The sequence below is a fragment of the Suricata suricatta genome, chromosome 13 (assembly GCF_006229205.1).
Source record: "Suricata suricatta isolate VVHF042 chromosome 13, meerkat_22Aug2017_6uvM2_HiC, whole genome shotgun sequence".
NCBI classification, from domain to species: Eukaryota; Metazoa; Chordata; class Mammalia; order Carnivora; family Herpestidae; genus Suricata; species Suricata suricatta.
The window spans coordinates 67,901,403-67,916,477 of NC_043712.1; the positions used below are offsets into that span (position 1 = coordinate 67,901,403).

At 41.0% G+C, this 15,075-nt stretch overlaps 1 long non-coding RNA gene across 1 annotated transcript in view; it reads left to right on the forward strand.

Moving 5' to 3' along the window:
- Positions 1 to 12,875, forward strand: part of LOC115277106 — a 51,321-nt gene extending 38,446 nt beyond the window's left edge. Inside the window, exon 3 of the long non-coding RNA XR_003902221.1 lies at positions 12,770 to 12,875. This is a non-coding gene — a long non-coding RNA (uncharacterized LOC115277106). The remainder of the gene's footprint in view (positions 1 to 12,769) is intronic.
- The last annotated feature ends 2,200 nt before the right edge of the window (positions 12,876 to 15,075 follow it).

Genomic DNA, 15,075 nt, shown 5'->3' on the forward strand with positions numbered 1-15,075 from the left:
CCCTTTCCACCATAGGGAAAACAAAGACACGGCTCAAGAGGAGCTATGGCGGTTCCTAGTCAGACATCACTAATCGATGGCAGCACTCCTGCCTGCCAAGCCAGAGTGCACACATGATGCCAGAGTCATCCTCAACACAGCGCCTGGGCAGCCTCTATGAGGAAATCTGTTGACCGTTCCTGCCAACATTTTGAGCACACAAACCCTGACAAATATTGTGGCAAACTGACAAACTGGCTGGCTCAATTTGCTGACTAGCTTACATGTTAAAATCTAATTCACATGAATTTCCTGAAGCCCTTTCTCTTTATCCATGGTCTCCTCACAAGTTCTACAATATCGATATCTTGTGCACTCTAGTATTTGCAATTTATTGTCATCTGCTTTTCATGTAAATCTAAAAATGTAAGATAGAAGAGCATCGAAAGAAACTCCATTTAGATTTTCTTCAAAAGGTTTTCATAAAACTGTCTTCAGTATTTTGAGGACCAGATATATCACTTAATAGTCCACTTATTTTTTTGTTTGAGTTCTAAATACCTGGAGGTATAATTAAATTCTATTCAAATTTTATTATCGACTTCTCATGAGCAAGAAAGATATTGCCTTGATAAATCTTTATTTTTTTAAAGTTTATTTATTTTGAGAGAGAAAGAGACAGAGGCCCAAAGGGGCTGATAAAGGGGGAGACAGAATCCCAAGCAGGCTCCATGCCATCAGCATAGAGCCCAGTGTGGAGCTTGAGCTCACAAATGTGAGATTATGACCTGAGCAGGGATCAAGAGTTGGAGGTTTAACTGACTGAGCCACCCAAGTACCCGTCTTAATAAATTTTTAAAAATTGATTGTGGATACTGAACATTTAAAGCACACATTTTTTTTCTGAATTTATATTTGTAATTGTTCTGTGCCCAGTTTTATTTTTTTCTGCTCACAGTAAGTCTATGATGGACTGAAAATGATATTTCCTTCTCATTTAATTATTAAATTCTTCCCTTCCAACCTCCAGTATTTGGAAATCAACATTGATTACTAATTCTGGGTCCCTCTGCTACTTTTATGGAAACAAACAGAACGTTAAATACTATGAAATGGAATCATAGTGTAATAAAACATTTTCTCTTCAGTGCATCATGCAGTTGGCCTCGTGTGCATCCATTGCAAGTAGCCAGACTTCTACGGCCTATTTATTGGCCATGCCTTGAATTCAGATGGCTGGCACAAGACATAGACTGTACCCCAAATGGAGAAGTGGCTGGTAGTTTGGTCACAGGGTCTCTATTGGGTAAAGCCAAGTTATTTTTGTGTTCTGTTTATTCGCAGTCTAGAAACTCCAGAAACGTTGTAGGTAGAGTTGGTTTAACAAAATGTCCTTTTGGAACTGAATTCACGGCATGCATTTTCCTCATTCTATTCTATGAAGTCGATGTGTAGTAGACCACACTGTGTATGAAAAGTGTCCCAGGGGCTGTGGTTTTTGAATCCTGTGAATGTCCGGTTGAAATGTTCTGTGCCTGCTCAGGCACACTTTGTATCAGCGGAGACAAATCCCGCGCTGGTCTGGGAGAAGGCTCACTTATGCAGGCTCACTGCAAGGACTTACCTGGAAGGAGCCACAGTCCGCTCTCATGATTGCACTTGTGATCCCTTCATAGCAACAATGTGTCTAAAAAAGGTCATAAAATTTAATGTTTCCTCATGGCCTGCCAGAATTTTTGTTTACCTTACTGGTATGCTTTCATGTCAGGCAGCTTGTGACAAAGGGATGTCGTGGCACGAAGACGTAAGTGTGAAGAACCTGCTGTTTCCCATCTCACGTGCCTCCAGGTACTTCATTGACTGGCTTTGTGTTTCCACGTCCTTCTCAAAAATGGATCTGTTATTTTCTAAAGCAGCACTGCCCAGTAGAAACATAATGTGAGCCAAATTACATAGATGTAATTTTAGATGTTCTATTAGTCACATTAAAAAGTGAAAAATACAGTAAATTAATATTAATTGTATATTTGAGTTAACTCAATATGTCCAAGTTGTAGTCAATGTGACATATAGCTGACATAAAAGAATCAACATGTAAGGTATATAAAACTTACTAGTGAGATGTTTTGTATTCTTTTATAGTGTCTTCAAAGTCTGGTGTGTTTCTTACACATATAGCACTTCTTGATTTGGACTGGCCCCATTTCTAAATGCTCAATGGCAACATGTGGCTAAGGGCTAACATATTAAAGCACGTAATACTGATACATATTATCCACACACTGACACACCTTGTGGTTAACAATAGCAGTGATGGCCTAGGAGAACATGGAGTAATGAAATCCAGACATAATTTAGATTTTAATCTTTTGTAAGGGCTCTTCCCAAGGAGTAGAAAGGACCAGTTTGAGTCTTATCTTATTTAAATTATTGGTCTACTTAGGATTACTTGTATTGTATGATGCTTTTCACTTTTTCAAGGCATTTTCACACACATTTCTCATTTGCTGCTGTTGACAACCTTTTGAAATTGGTGGGGCAAGTGATGATAGTCATTTTACTCTTTTGAGATTAGTAAACTGAGGGACAGTTGAATGGTGACTTCAATACTTGTATGACAAGGACAGTGACCATTTATATGACACTAGAACTCATGACTTCTGACCTTTGTTCTCTGGGTAAAGGTGCTAAAGTCATGGAATTTGCTAAAATGGGCAAAAGACAAGAACCTGGAAGGTTCATTGTTTATGAGTTACTCTTAAGTAAATGATGAAAACTGTCATTTATTCATCAGGAGTCCTTGCGTCAATTATACCCATGAGCATCACTGACAGTGACTAAGTGTCAGGCACTCTTCTAAGAACTTCATAGGTGTTGACCTATTTAAACCTTATGATACCATTATTAGCCCCATCTTGTAGGCAAGGAACTGAGGGATAGAGAGGTTAAGTAATTTGTCTAATTAGCACAGCCAGGAAGGGACAGAACTTGAATCAGATCGCAGGCTGCCCTGGCTTCAGAGCGGTGTTCATAATCTCTGTGCTTTCTACCTCAGTGTTGTATCTAGAATGGAAGGATTCAGGGTCACCACGTTCACTCAAAAACAGAAAGGGAATCTGTCTTTGGAACACAGTGGTTTGAAACCTTGTTCAAGGGAGGCCTTCCCAAGATGGGCTACTATTGAATGCCTCCTTCCAGGCACAGCCCAGAATTCATATAATGCAGTGTAAGGTTAAGGAACTTATCTTTAATGTTCTTTTCCCATTAATTTATTGTGTTTAACCTTTTGTTTAGTATGTATCAGTGAGTAATAGAATTGTAGTCCCTGTGAGAATTTTTTAAATAGTTTATTGTCAAATTGGTTTCCAAATAACACCCAGTGCTCTTCCCCACAAGTGCCCTCCTCCATTACCACCACCTCCCTTCCCCCTCCCCCTCCCCCTCCCCCTTCAACCCTCGGTTCATTTTCAGTATTCAATAGTCTCTCAGGTTTTGCATCCCTCTCTCTCCCCAACTCTATTTCCCTCTTCCCCTCTCCCTGGTCCTCCATTAGGTTTCTGCTGTTCTCCTGTTAGACCTATGAGTGCAAACATATGGTACCTGTCCTTCTCTGCCTGACTTATTTCGCTTAGCATGACACCCTCGAGGTCCATCCACTTTGCTACAAATGGCCAGATTTCATTCTTTCTCATTGCCATGTAGTACTCCGTTGTATATATATACCACATCTTCTTGATCCACTCATCAGGTGATGGACATTTAGGCCCATTTCCATGATTTGGCTATTGTTGACAGTACTGCTATGAACATTGGGGCACATGTGCTCCTATACATCAGCACTCCTGTATCTCTTGGGTAAATTCCTAGGAGTGCTATTGCTGGGTCATAGGGGAGTTCTATCGATAGTTTTTTGAGGAACCTCCATACTCTTTTCCAGAGTGGCTATACCAGTTTACATTGCCACCAACAGTGTAGGAGGGTGCCCGTCTCTCCACACCCTCACCAGCATCTATAGTCTTTTGATTTGTTCATTTTAGCCACTGACTGGCATGAGGTGGTGTCTCAGTGTGGTTTTGATTTATATTTCCCTGATAATGAGTGACGCTGAGCATCATTTCATGTGTGTGTAGGCCATCTGGATGTCCTCTTTGGAGAAATGTCTGTTTATGTCTTTTGCCCATTTCTTCACTGGATTATTCATTTTTCAGTTGTGAAGTTTGGCGAGTTCCTTGTAGATTTTGGATTTTATTTTCATGAGGTTTAATGAGATGGGCAGAGGACAAACATGCTCTTTGGGATGTTTACAGCAGGTGGTCAGTCATTAGTTCCGGGCAGGGGCCAGTTTGCAAGTGAGGTGAGGAGCAGGATTTGAAGTTTGTAGATATATTCATATATATAGATAAAAAGTTTGAGGGCTGCTTGGGTGGCTCAGTTGGTTAAGCGTCCGGCTCTTGATTTCAGCTCAGGTCATGATCTCATGGTTTGTGGATGCTAGCCCCATATTGGGCTGCTCATTGAGCGTGGAGCCTGCTTGGGATTCTCTCTCTCTCTCTCTCTCTCCCTCTCTCTCTCTCTCTCTCTCTCTCTCTCTCTGCCCCTCCTCTGCTTGAACTCTCTCTCTCTCTCTCTGAAAAATAAATAAACTTAAAACATTTGTTTTTGAGAGAGAGTCAGCGAGCACACAAGCAGGGGAGTGGCAGAGAGCGAGGGAGAGAGAGAATCCCAAGCAGGCTTCACGCTGCCAGCGCAGAGCCCAACGTGCAGTGGGGCTCTATCCCACAAACTGTGATCATGATCTAAGCCAAAATGAAGAGTCAGACCCTTGGGTGCCCCAAGAAGTATGTAGACAGTAGAGTATTACAAAGAAAATAACATCACCTGTAATTCCACCTCTCAGAGATAATATTAGTTAACATTGTGAGTATATTTCCTTCCTTACAAATCCACCCATTTCCTCTGTATCTGCCCATAGATCTCTCATGTCCTGTGTTAAATCCTCTGTACTTAATATTTCATGTTTTGCTATAAAGCATAAGTGTTTTGTGGTATCATTGAGAATTGTTCATAAATGTAACTGGTTTTACTGGAGTCTGTTTTGGGGGATTTTCGCTTCCCAGTCACTTCCCAGTCACATAGGTTTTCAGCCTGTGCTTCTTTCCTCCTGGGTATCGGCTCTCGGTGATCCTGGAAGCATTCCCCAGCTTTCCCGTTGCTTTCTTTTACTGCAGCAGTCCCATTTTTGGTTCTTTAAGGATGTATAAGTCCTATACATTTTAATACTTCAAGTTTTAAAGCTTGGTTCTTTTCATCTCCAGAACAGGATAGCTCTATGGCCCTGATGCTGGCAAGCTGGGGGTGCTGTGGGGTAGAATGATCTGGCCGTGATTGTCTCCTCCTTGTTCTCAGTCTGTCACCTCTGGTGTTGGGGCTGGGGAGTAGCTGGCCCCAGGAACATGTAGATGAGATGGCCCCCACCTCATTCCTCTTCCTCCTGGTTCCATCTGAGGTTGATATATATGCTTATCCAGTGGGGACTAGGTGTGGTTTTCTTAGGGTGCTGTTCAGTTTCGTTCTAACCCCCTATATCACCAGGGGCATCCTCAGAGGGACAGTGTATTTAGCTTCTGCACAGGCCTGTAAGCCCTTCAGGCCTCTGATGCCTTCTCTTGGGTACGCCTCTTATTTCCCCAGAGCCCCATCCCTCCTTGAATCTTATTGCCCCTTCCCAGGAGCCATGGCAGCTGCTGACAGTGCCTTTTGCACCCTCCAGTGGCCACAGAGGTCTGTAGGTGGTGGCACTGCCCTACTTTCTTCCCTGGGAAGTTGCTCTTCGGGTCCTTCAAGCCTTATTGCATTGGCTGCTCTGACAGGCACCCCGCCTTCAGAAATCTCTTCACTGGACTGGCCACCACTTTCTGTGTCTGCAGTGCCCGGAGCTCTGGAGGGCACCCGTCAGACACTCGCACAGATTCCCGCTGGCCTCCGATTGGGCTGCAGTGGCTGCAGCTCGTGGGCTTCCTGCATGGAGGCAGGACTCTCCTCTCTGCTTTTTCAGAATATCCTATGACCCTTACAGTTTTTCCTTTGGAGCCTCTTTTCTGGGACTTTGGAAAGAGGAAGCTTCCCACAGGAGGGGAGGAGCTAGCACCTCAGCACAAACTCCGTACCTCCCCGAAGGCCCAGGATGACTCCTAACCTTCTAGGTTGTCTTCACAGAGACACTGAGAAGGGAAAGTTTGGGAGGAGAAGGGCTCACTTTACTGCCTCTGGATAAATAAAATGGGGGTGATGTCTGGCTCCTGACTGCATGTAACTGCTCTGTGGCTCCCTTTAGAACATCAGGGTGAATTGTACCTTTGGTTTTCAGCTGTGGGCACCACTGTCAGCTTTAGCAGTGGAACCAGCACGAGCCTGTCACAGGGACATTAATTTCAGTTAATAGTCCTGGAGACTATAAGTCTATTGTCTTATTTTGGACTCTCCATACCCAATACAAGGACTTGGGTGCAGGTAGTTTATTTGGAAGCAACCACAATTAAGAAATGGGGGAAATGAGGCAGGGAAGAGAGTACATTGATGAGAGGTTTAACATGGGGTCACCTGGGGTTCAGTCCTGCTGGACACCCACTCAGAGCTCATGTGGAATGTCCATGGTCTCTCATCCTACATTCCTTGGTTACCCTGGGAGTGTTGGGCTCTCTGGCCCTTTTGCTGTGCCAAAGAGGAAGAGAGATGCAGGCACCCAAGATAGGGAGCTGTCAGCATGCTGGAAATTCTGTAGCAATGGCTGGTGAATCAGGGACCCCCGGGATTTGGGACAGTAGGGTATGCAGTTGGCCATACTCATTAAATGAATCGGTCTTCTAATATTGAAACTTATAATTTTGCTATTATGAGTCATGGTGTAATGTGTAGACATTTTCAGGTACACTTATATTTTTTGTTTATTTAGATTCTTAGGTGCTGAATTGTTTTGTCAAATGGCCTGGAATTTTGAGTTTATTGGTACATCCTGGTGCAATTTAGCTCATGAAATCAAACTTAATGGTAGTAAGAGTGAATATCTTAAATACTCCTAAGCCAGTCCTACTCCATGAGTCACGTAGATGTTGGGAAGACTGCCTCCCCTCACACCCGTATGTCTGTAGGTGTGAGTACGGCATCGCTGATTAACTTCCCTGCCCAACTGCAGAAGTAAGCCTACTCATGTGGAACATATTCTCCCATAGGGTCTCCCCTTTGCCAGTGGATTCTTTCTTAGCTCTTATACAGTCTCCAAACAGTATTTAGAGAAGATAAAGCACAAGTGACACTGAAGTATAGGAGAAATTAGCAGTTAAAGAGGCAGCTCTTAGTACAAAGTGAACAGAAGAAAATCCATCCCGAGTACTTACTCTGTGTAAGGCACAGAGTGGCTATTTGGGAAATTCCAAGGTTGGGAAGTACACTCTTGACTCTTAAAGAGCATCTAATCTAGCTGAAGGAATTTCAGAACCATTTTCTTCTAGGAAGTCATCTGAGTTGGAGATCATTTGACTAGAGCATTGTAAGAAAGATGCTTCATAGAAGTGGTATGCCGTTTCTGCAGGTGTCTTGTGGTTTTCTTGTAATAGAACTTAGAGAAGCAAAGTTAGTTGGTTTTTAAAGGGGGATATGTTCAAGGTTTCAGAAACACAGGGAAATGCTGAGGAAGAATAGGTCCAAAACTGCGGAGCCCATCTTGGCAAGCCTCTTGGAAAGAGGGGGCTATTTTGCTAAGTCCCCGAATTATAGTTCTACTTCATTATGGGTATTAATGATTCAACATTTCTAACTGTTGGGAAATGCACTGGGCTGGAAGTACAGTCCATAAGCATGATACCTTTTAAAATAGATTCAAATGATAATTAGGAGATGCATGCACATTGGAGTCTGAGAGGAAAGACAAGCCTTTCAGCTTTAACTACATTAGCTTGTGTTTGCAGAAATGAAAACCCCAGAGTGCCAGGCAGCTTCCCAGTCTTCCGGGCTGTCATAGCTGCACCCTTTGCAATAGGTGTCACTGTGTGAACTTCTGAATGAAAGATGACTGGGAAAGGAAAAGAGAGGTGACATTTTAATCTGATACTGTTTTATATTTAGCATTCCTCCCTTTTAAAAAAATTTCTTTTTGGTATCAGCTATTTTTAAGATTATGGAATGCACACACATACATGTTTTTGGATGATGAAGTTGTCCAGCCAAGAATTTCCCTCTGACTTTGGGGACTGTTGTTTCCTTTGGGATCACTGAAGGGAGCTCTGTTGACACATGTGTTCAGGAGCCTCGTAGGAAGAAGTGTGAGATGTTATTTTTTAAAAATTAAGCCTTGAATGTCTTTTCCTGAGTCTTATTGTATTATTTACACCAGATTTCATCTTAAGGGCATTTTCCCCTTTAGTGGAAAGAAAAATGATAGTAATGAAAAGAATAGTTAAAGAAAAGGACAGTAACGATACAATAAGTAAAAATATTTTGACTTTCCAGTTCTCCAAATGACAACTCATTCTCAGATATTTCATTTGCCAATTTTCTTTCCCTCTAACCCATCCTGTGCTAACATAATAGAAAATGTTATGGTCTTGTCGCTGTGGTCTGATATTTGTAACCTACAATGTCCTCTCATACCGCAGTGCCTGACTTCAAATAGGAGAGATCTTTCGTCTACGAAATAATCCTATAATTAGAAGATGTCCCTGTGCCAGCGTCAAGCCCAGCACCATACCTGAGCTCTGTATAAAGGCTCTGGAAAATTCAGATATGGTGCTGCTAAAAAAGAAATACAGACCCCCTAAACACACCATAAATCATTGCCATGCCTTAAGACTATACGATTTTTCCTTTGCCTGAAAGCCTAGAATCTTTCATTCTCTGTTAAGTAACACAGTGGCATCTTCCCTTAAAAATATATGGCCCATAATCAATTAGGGCCTAGAGAGACTGTTATTCTGTATTTTGTGCAATGCCTGCAGCATTTTGTAGTGCCCAATAAATATTTTATAATAATAGCTGCATGCCAGTGTGTGTCATAGATAACCTTTATTTCCAGGCAAATGGTGGTTATATACCTCAATTTTTTGACACCTGTGGCTTGTATGTTCTTCATATCTATAAAAATTGTGACACCTGGGAGTCTTCCACCTTTCTTTTGAGTCAAATTGCGTCCTTTAGAGTTAAAGACAATGCATGTGTGATGCAAACCTATAAAGTTAGCAGACAGGTATCAGAAACAGAAATTAAGCTTTATTTTAGGGTATACTGCTGGTGGCCTTTATAGTAGTAATAATAATAGCTAACACTGAACTAATGTTACCTATATTACCATTCTAAATACTTTCTATGTATTGACCCATTAATCCTCACAACAAGTCATTGTGTAGTATCATACATACTCACTGCTCATTCTCTAAATGTGTCTCTATCTGTCTTCATCCTTTGATAGGATGTCCACGTGTTGTTATCTCTATCTTGCAGTGGTGGCAAGCCCAGAAGTCAGGTTACTTTCCCATGTTTTGCAGCTGACAGGTGGCAGAGTTGGGGATGTAAATTCAAATAGTCTGGCTCCAGAGATCCTGTTAGCTTGGAAAAATTGAACCCTCCCCCCAGAAGCACTCTGGGTTTTAATTTACTTCTTAGATTGTTTCCCTCTCTAGAATTCTAGGATTCTGTATCCTGCAAGAGGTGTTCTAGAGAGTGTTCAGTGGAATATTCTAGATGTGGATTCGAATCTGGGTAGTGGGGCAAGGGAGAGAGTCAAAGTGCCTTCCTTGATACCTGGAAGTTTGGTATCACCATTAAGGGAAATAGGAAAGTCAAAGTCTGGTGAGGCAAGTTTAGTTTTTGGAAATGGAGAAACATGTCAATAGGTTCAAAAAGTAACTGGTAATGGTTACAGAACACCATTTCTTGAACCCTGGCTAATAGACTACATGCATCAGAATTATTTGGGTGTTTGTAAAATGGAACTTCTTGGGTTCCTTGCCAGATCTACTGAGCTAGAAACTCTGAGGGGACCCAGGAACCTGCATTTTATCAGGTTTTCTAGGAGATACTTCTCAACCACTATATGAGAACTTGAGAGGTAGCAGTTGGTGATGTGCATTCAAGAACCACAAAAGGCTAAGAGTTTTCAGAGGTGGAAGAGTGAACCACAAGAAGTACGAGATCCAGTCATACTGAAGAGGAAGGCCAAAGAGGAGGCCTTTAGAGATGGAAGAGGACAGGACTGTGGAAGGAAGACAGGGAGAAATGTTGTCACTTGACTTTGAGGGCATTGAAGGAACTGTTTTAGTCAAGGGATGAAGACAAATGGAGACACATTTTGAGAATTGGGAATGAGTGTGTGGTGATAAAACATAGAGATAAAACATCCTCCTGAGAATGAGGACTAAAATAAGAGGGCGGTATGAAGGGACATCATCACAAGAGATGGTTAGTCGAGATAAGCAAAATCTGTGCTTGTCAGAAAGCTCTTTCTAGTCACAGTCTTATAAGAGGTAGGTGCCACTTAGGCCAAGTAAGGGGCAGAGATACGGGAGCTGTTCTCTGACACCTTGAATAAACCGATAAAATTGTACCCAAGGACAGAGAGATTTTCCATTCATTTGAATGGTATTTACGTAGGCTAAAAAATATCCCCCCCCAAGATACCCACATCCCAATTCCTAGATCTTGTGAATGTTGTTAATGTTACCTAATATGACCCCCAAAATATATTTGCAGATGTGATAGGTTAAGGATATTCAGATGAGAGAGTATTCTGTATTACCTAGGTGGACCCTAAATGCAATCACATGTGTCCATATAAGAGAGGCCAAAATGACTTGAACACACACACACACACACACACACACACGCACGCACACGCACACGCACACACAAGATAGGAGGAGGTGATGTGACCACACAGGTAGAAATTGAAGTTGTGTGGCCCCAGCCAGAGAATATCAGCAGTGCCCAGAAACCACAAGAGGCATGGGACAGATTATCCCCTGGAGCCTCTGGAGGGAGCATTGCTCTGCCCACACCTCGATTTCAACCCAGTGAAAAGGACTTTGGACTTCTGGCCTCCAGAACTGTCAGAAAATAATGAATGTTGGTTTAAGGCACCAAGTTTCTGGACATTTGTTCTAGCAGCCACAGGAAACTAACACAGTGTCCCAATTGGTAAAAGGGGTAACATGATGTACAAAGAATTCTTTTTTAAATCTCTCCACCTCCCAGCCCAGCACCACCTTTATTTCTAGATGGATTAAAAGTAACATCCTTCACAAAGGCACTTTCAACCACTCCATCCCTCCTTGTCTTCTTGACAGTTTGGAAGGAATTAAAGCACTTTGCTTTTCCCACAGTGACTAATGGAGCTTGCTGTGCTATTAGAGTGGCATTTTACTGTACTTTTTTTGGGTAAATTGTGGAACTCATTACTGTAATACTTGAACAAATTTAAACACCTAACTCACACTCCTTTTATTCCTTTCTCCCTGTGTGACTAACTGTAGATACTGCATAATGAAACCAAATAAACTCCGTGAAGTGTGTAATGCCTACTTAATTCTGTCCCTGTTCTGTAAATCAAGTACTTCTCTTTTCTTTCTGACTAGAGTCAGTCATTTAACTCATACAATAATACCCATTTGTCCACATTTAGTTACCTGGAGTTTGTATAGATGGACCTCAAGTCTAGTTATGTTGTCGGGGCACTTCGTGATTAACAAACAATTTAATAGTGCAAAGGTAAGAAGTAGCCTTTATAATGACCTTTGATTGCATTGATGGGTCCCTACCTTCTTGGAGAGTTTACTCAGAGAAGGAAAACAAGGAAACACAAAAGTGATATAGATATATGTCTACCACACACACACACACACACACACACACACACACACACACACACACACACACAGAAAATAAGAGACAGGTTACAGTTGATGATTCCACTTTGGTCCCTGTAGGTTGTTACTGTGTGGTGAACTCATTGTCTTCTATAGGTGAGGATGATTTGAATTGAATATCAACTTTGTTAAAAAGCTTAGGTTGATTTTTTTAAATAATATTGGTATCTCTTACTTTCTTTGACCTTTATTTTTCTTTACTTCATATAAAGCTTACAGGAGAAAAAATAAGTAAAATAAAGCAGAGCAATAGTTATATCATATTGAATATCATGTAGATCAAATTAACTGCTATGTTTTAGAGACTAACATCCCTATTAAAAAAAACTAATTAATTAACTTGAGATATTTTTGAGCTTTTCTTTTGCCTTGATCCTTTCTTTTATGATGCGATTTTGTGATATACCTGGGCTAACCCAAATTGGACTGAAGTCTTGACTATATTTTATGCAAACCTATTCTTACAAGCTTGCCCATTTGATTTTAATGGTTGGGAAGGCTGGAATTATGAGTTAGGAAGAAGAAGCCGACTGAGTATTCATGCATTCAGCCCTGAACCTTTTAAATGTACTCATCACTATTCAGGAAGCATAATTCATGTCTCCATCAAGAAAGCAATTGCGAGGATAAATTTTTCAAAACTGTGGGGGGAAAAAGAAACCTAAAATGAATGTATGTCTTAGGACTCCATATACTTAAATCACCAAGGCTCCATCTTTTCCTGATTACCTTTGTATCCCCAAAGCCAAAGTAACTCACCAAGGAAAAATGGTCTTTAACTTTCTCAGTCTGATTCAGATAGCTCTTTCCCTTTTTGAATCTCTTAAGTGGTTTCTACAGATTTGCCTCATAAACTTCTGACTTTTCTTCCCCTCCAGGTCCATTTTGAGTAGCACTGTGCAGGATATGGCTACAGTGATTGGACCCGTGTAGACTTCAGGTAGCTCTTTGATTGTGATTTCGGGCTCTCAAACTAGAAATGCTTCTGGGCTTGGTTCACTCTTTCTGCATAAACTATAGCACTAAGAATGAATAAAGAAATAAGAACGTTGTGCTCATTCTTCCCATTTTAAAGTTAAAACCAGCAGAACCAAGTAGGCAACCACTAATTATAATGTGCTGTAAATGAAAGAGCCCCTCTCAACCACTGCTATGAAGAAGAATATTACAGAAGGGCCTAATCCAGCATATTTTCAACCAATATGAAATGTAGAATTACCGTCTGATTCAACTGACTACCTTGCATAGAAAAGGGCACAACGTCTAATATTTGTGGGGCCCTGAACAAGAGGATCCCTTCCCACCTGACTTTGGACAACCTCCCAAAGCACAAGAGGCATTGTATGTTACTGATGGGCACCCCAGCCTGCAACTGTCAAGCTCTCTACATTCTTTCACACAAACAGCTGCTCTTTGACCACTCCTCATGTTGTCCATGACATCATCACAAGTAGAGACATAAGAAAAAAACCCTTGGAAGCCCCTCAGACAAGTGAGGGTCTTAGCAGCAAGAAATTCTAGATTTCTGGGTATGGTAAGTGTGGTTTAGAAGGGGGATAGGAGGCACAGGCTCCAAGTGGGCCATCTTTTTGGACCCACGGGCCATTTCCCCATGTAGAATGTTAATAGCTGAAAGAGTGACAGATTGGGGTCTCTAAGTATCGAGGGCTTAGAGGTGGTTCCTGAGTTGCCTGGTGGCAGTACCCTAAACGCAGTTTTTTTTCCCTGAATCAAATTAGAGATGTTTGTTTCATAATTCATAACTCCTTTTATCCTATTATCCCTCTTTTTCTTTTCCCTCCTTTTTCTTTCTTCTTTCTTCCAACCCTCTTCTTCAACACCTTTTCTCCTTCATTCTATGAGTGTTTCAGAGTATCATGTTCTAGAATTGTGCGATTGGATGAATACAGATGGTTTAACTTGAGCTCTTTCTTACTTATGTGCAACTCCAGAGTTTTTGTATTCAGTCAGCACCCAGATAGACCATGGGATAGAAGGAAGTCAATGGGCTGTAGTTTGGATACATTTTTCCAACATGCCCAGAAGTACATTCCTTTTGGTCTTTAGTTTCCAAGTTGGATGAACGTAGCCTCTCACATCTGCCATGTTGCCTTTTGTTATTAATAAACTTCCATTATATTGGCTCAGTCTGACAACATGCATACATTGGGCCTATACATTTTTAAGAGTTAGAAGATTTAAAATGTAGGGTAGTAAAAATGTAAACCTTTTTTACTTTATTGAGATGATAGTGATAAAGAAGAGGAGGCAAAAATAAAGAGGAGGCCAAAGCTCTGTATAGCAGAATAATAAAAACGTAATTTTAAAAAATGGTTTATTTTTGAGAGAGATTGAGACAGAGAAGGGTAAGAGAGAGGGAGACACAGAATCTGAAGACAGGCTCTAGGCTCTGAGGTAGCTGTTAGCACAGAGCCCAACGTGGGGCTCAAACCCTCGAATTGTGAGATCATGACCTGAGCTGAAGTTGGATGCTTAACCACCTGAGCCACCCACGCACCCCTAAAAGATGTAATTTTTAAATATTCTCAGTATAATATTAAAGTATGAGGTAGCATATAGCCAGGATATATTGGGAGAAGCAAAAAAAGTGAAATAAAAAACCCATGGATATTACACATTTGTCCCTTTTCTCATTAAGAAGTATATCATAAAGAAACAATGTAACTTGTAGACACTCTGTATACCTGTGCTGTCCATCACAGTAGCCACTAATGACATGTGGTATTGAGTCCTTGAAATGTAGGTAGTCTGAACTGAGATTTGCTTTGAGTATAAAAGTCACACTAGATTTTGAAAACTTAGTAAAAAAAAAAAAAAAAAGTAAAATATATCAGTAATTTTTTATATTATTGCATAGTGAAATGCTAATATTTTAGATACATCAGATTAAATAAAATGTTATATATTAGCTTCACTTGATTCGTTGGAATTTTTAATATGGCAACTAGAAAATTTTATATTTTACATACACTGCACATTTTCTTTTTATTGGACAGTGCGGATGGAGTTGGCCCTGAAAGTTGAAACTTGATGTCTGTCACATTTCATAAATAAAGCGTCTGTATATAAAACTGTGGAAAATTGTTGAAACTTGGGGTGGGTGGTTTGCACCATTTGCTTCAGAGTTTGCTGCTGCTTTGGAGGACCATGACTGAATGACTCT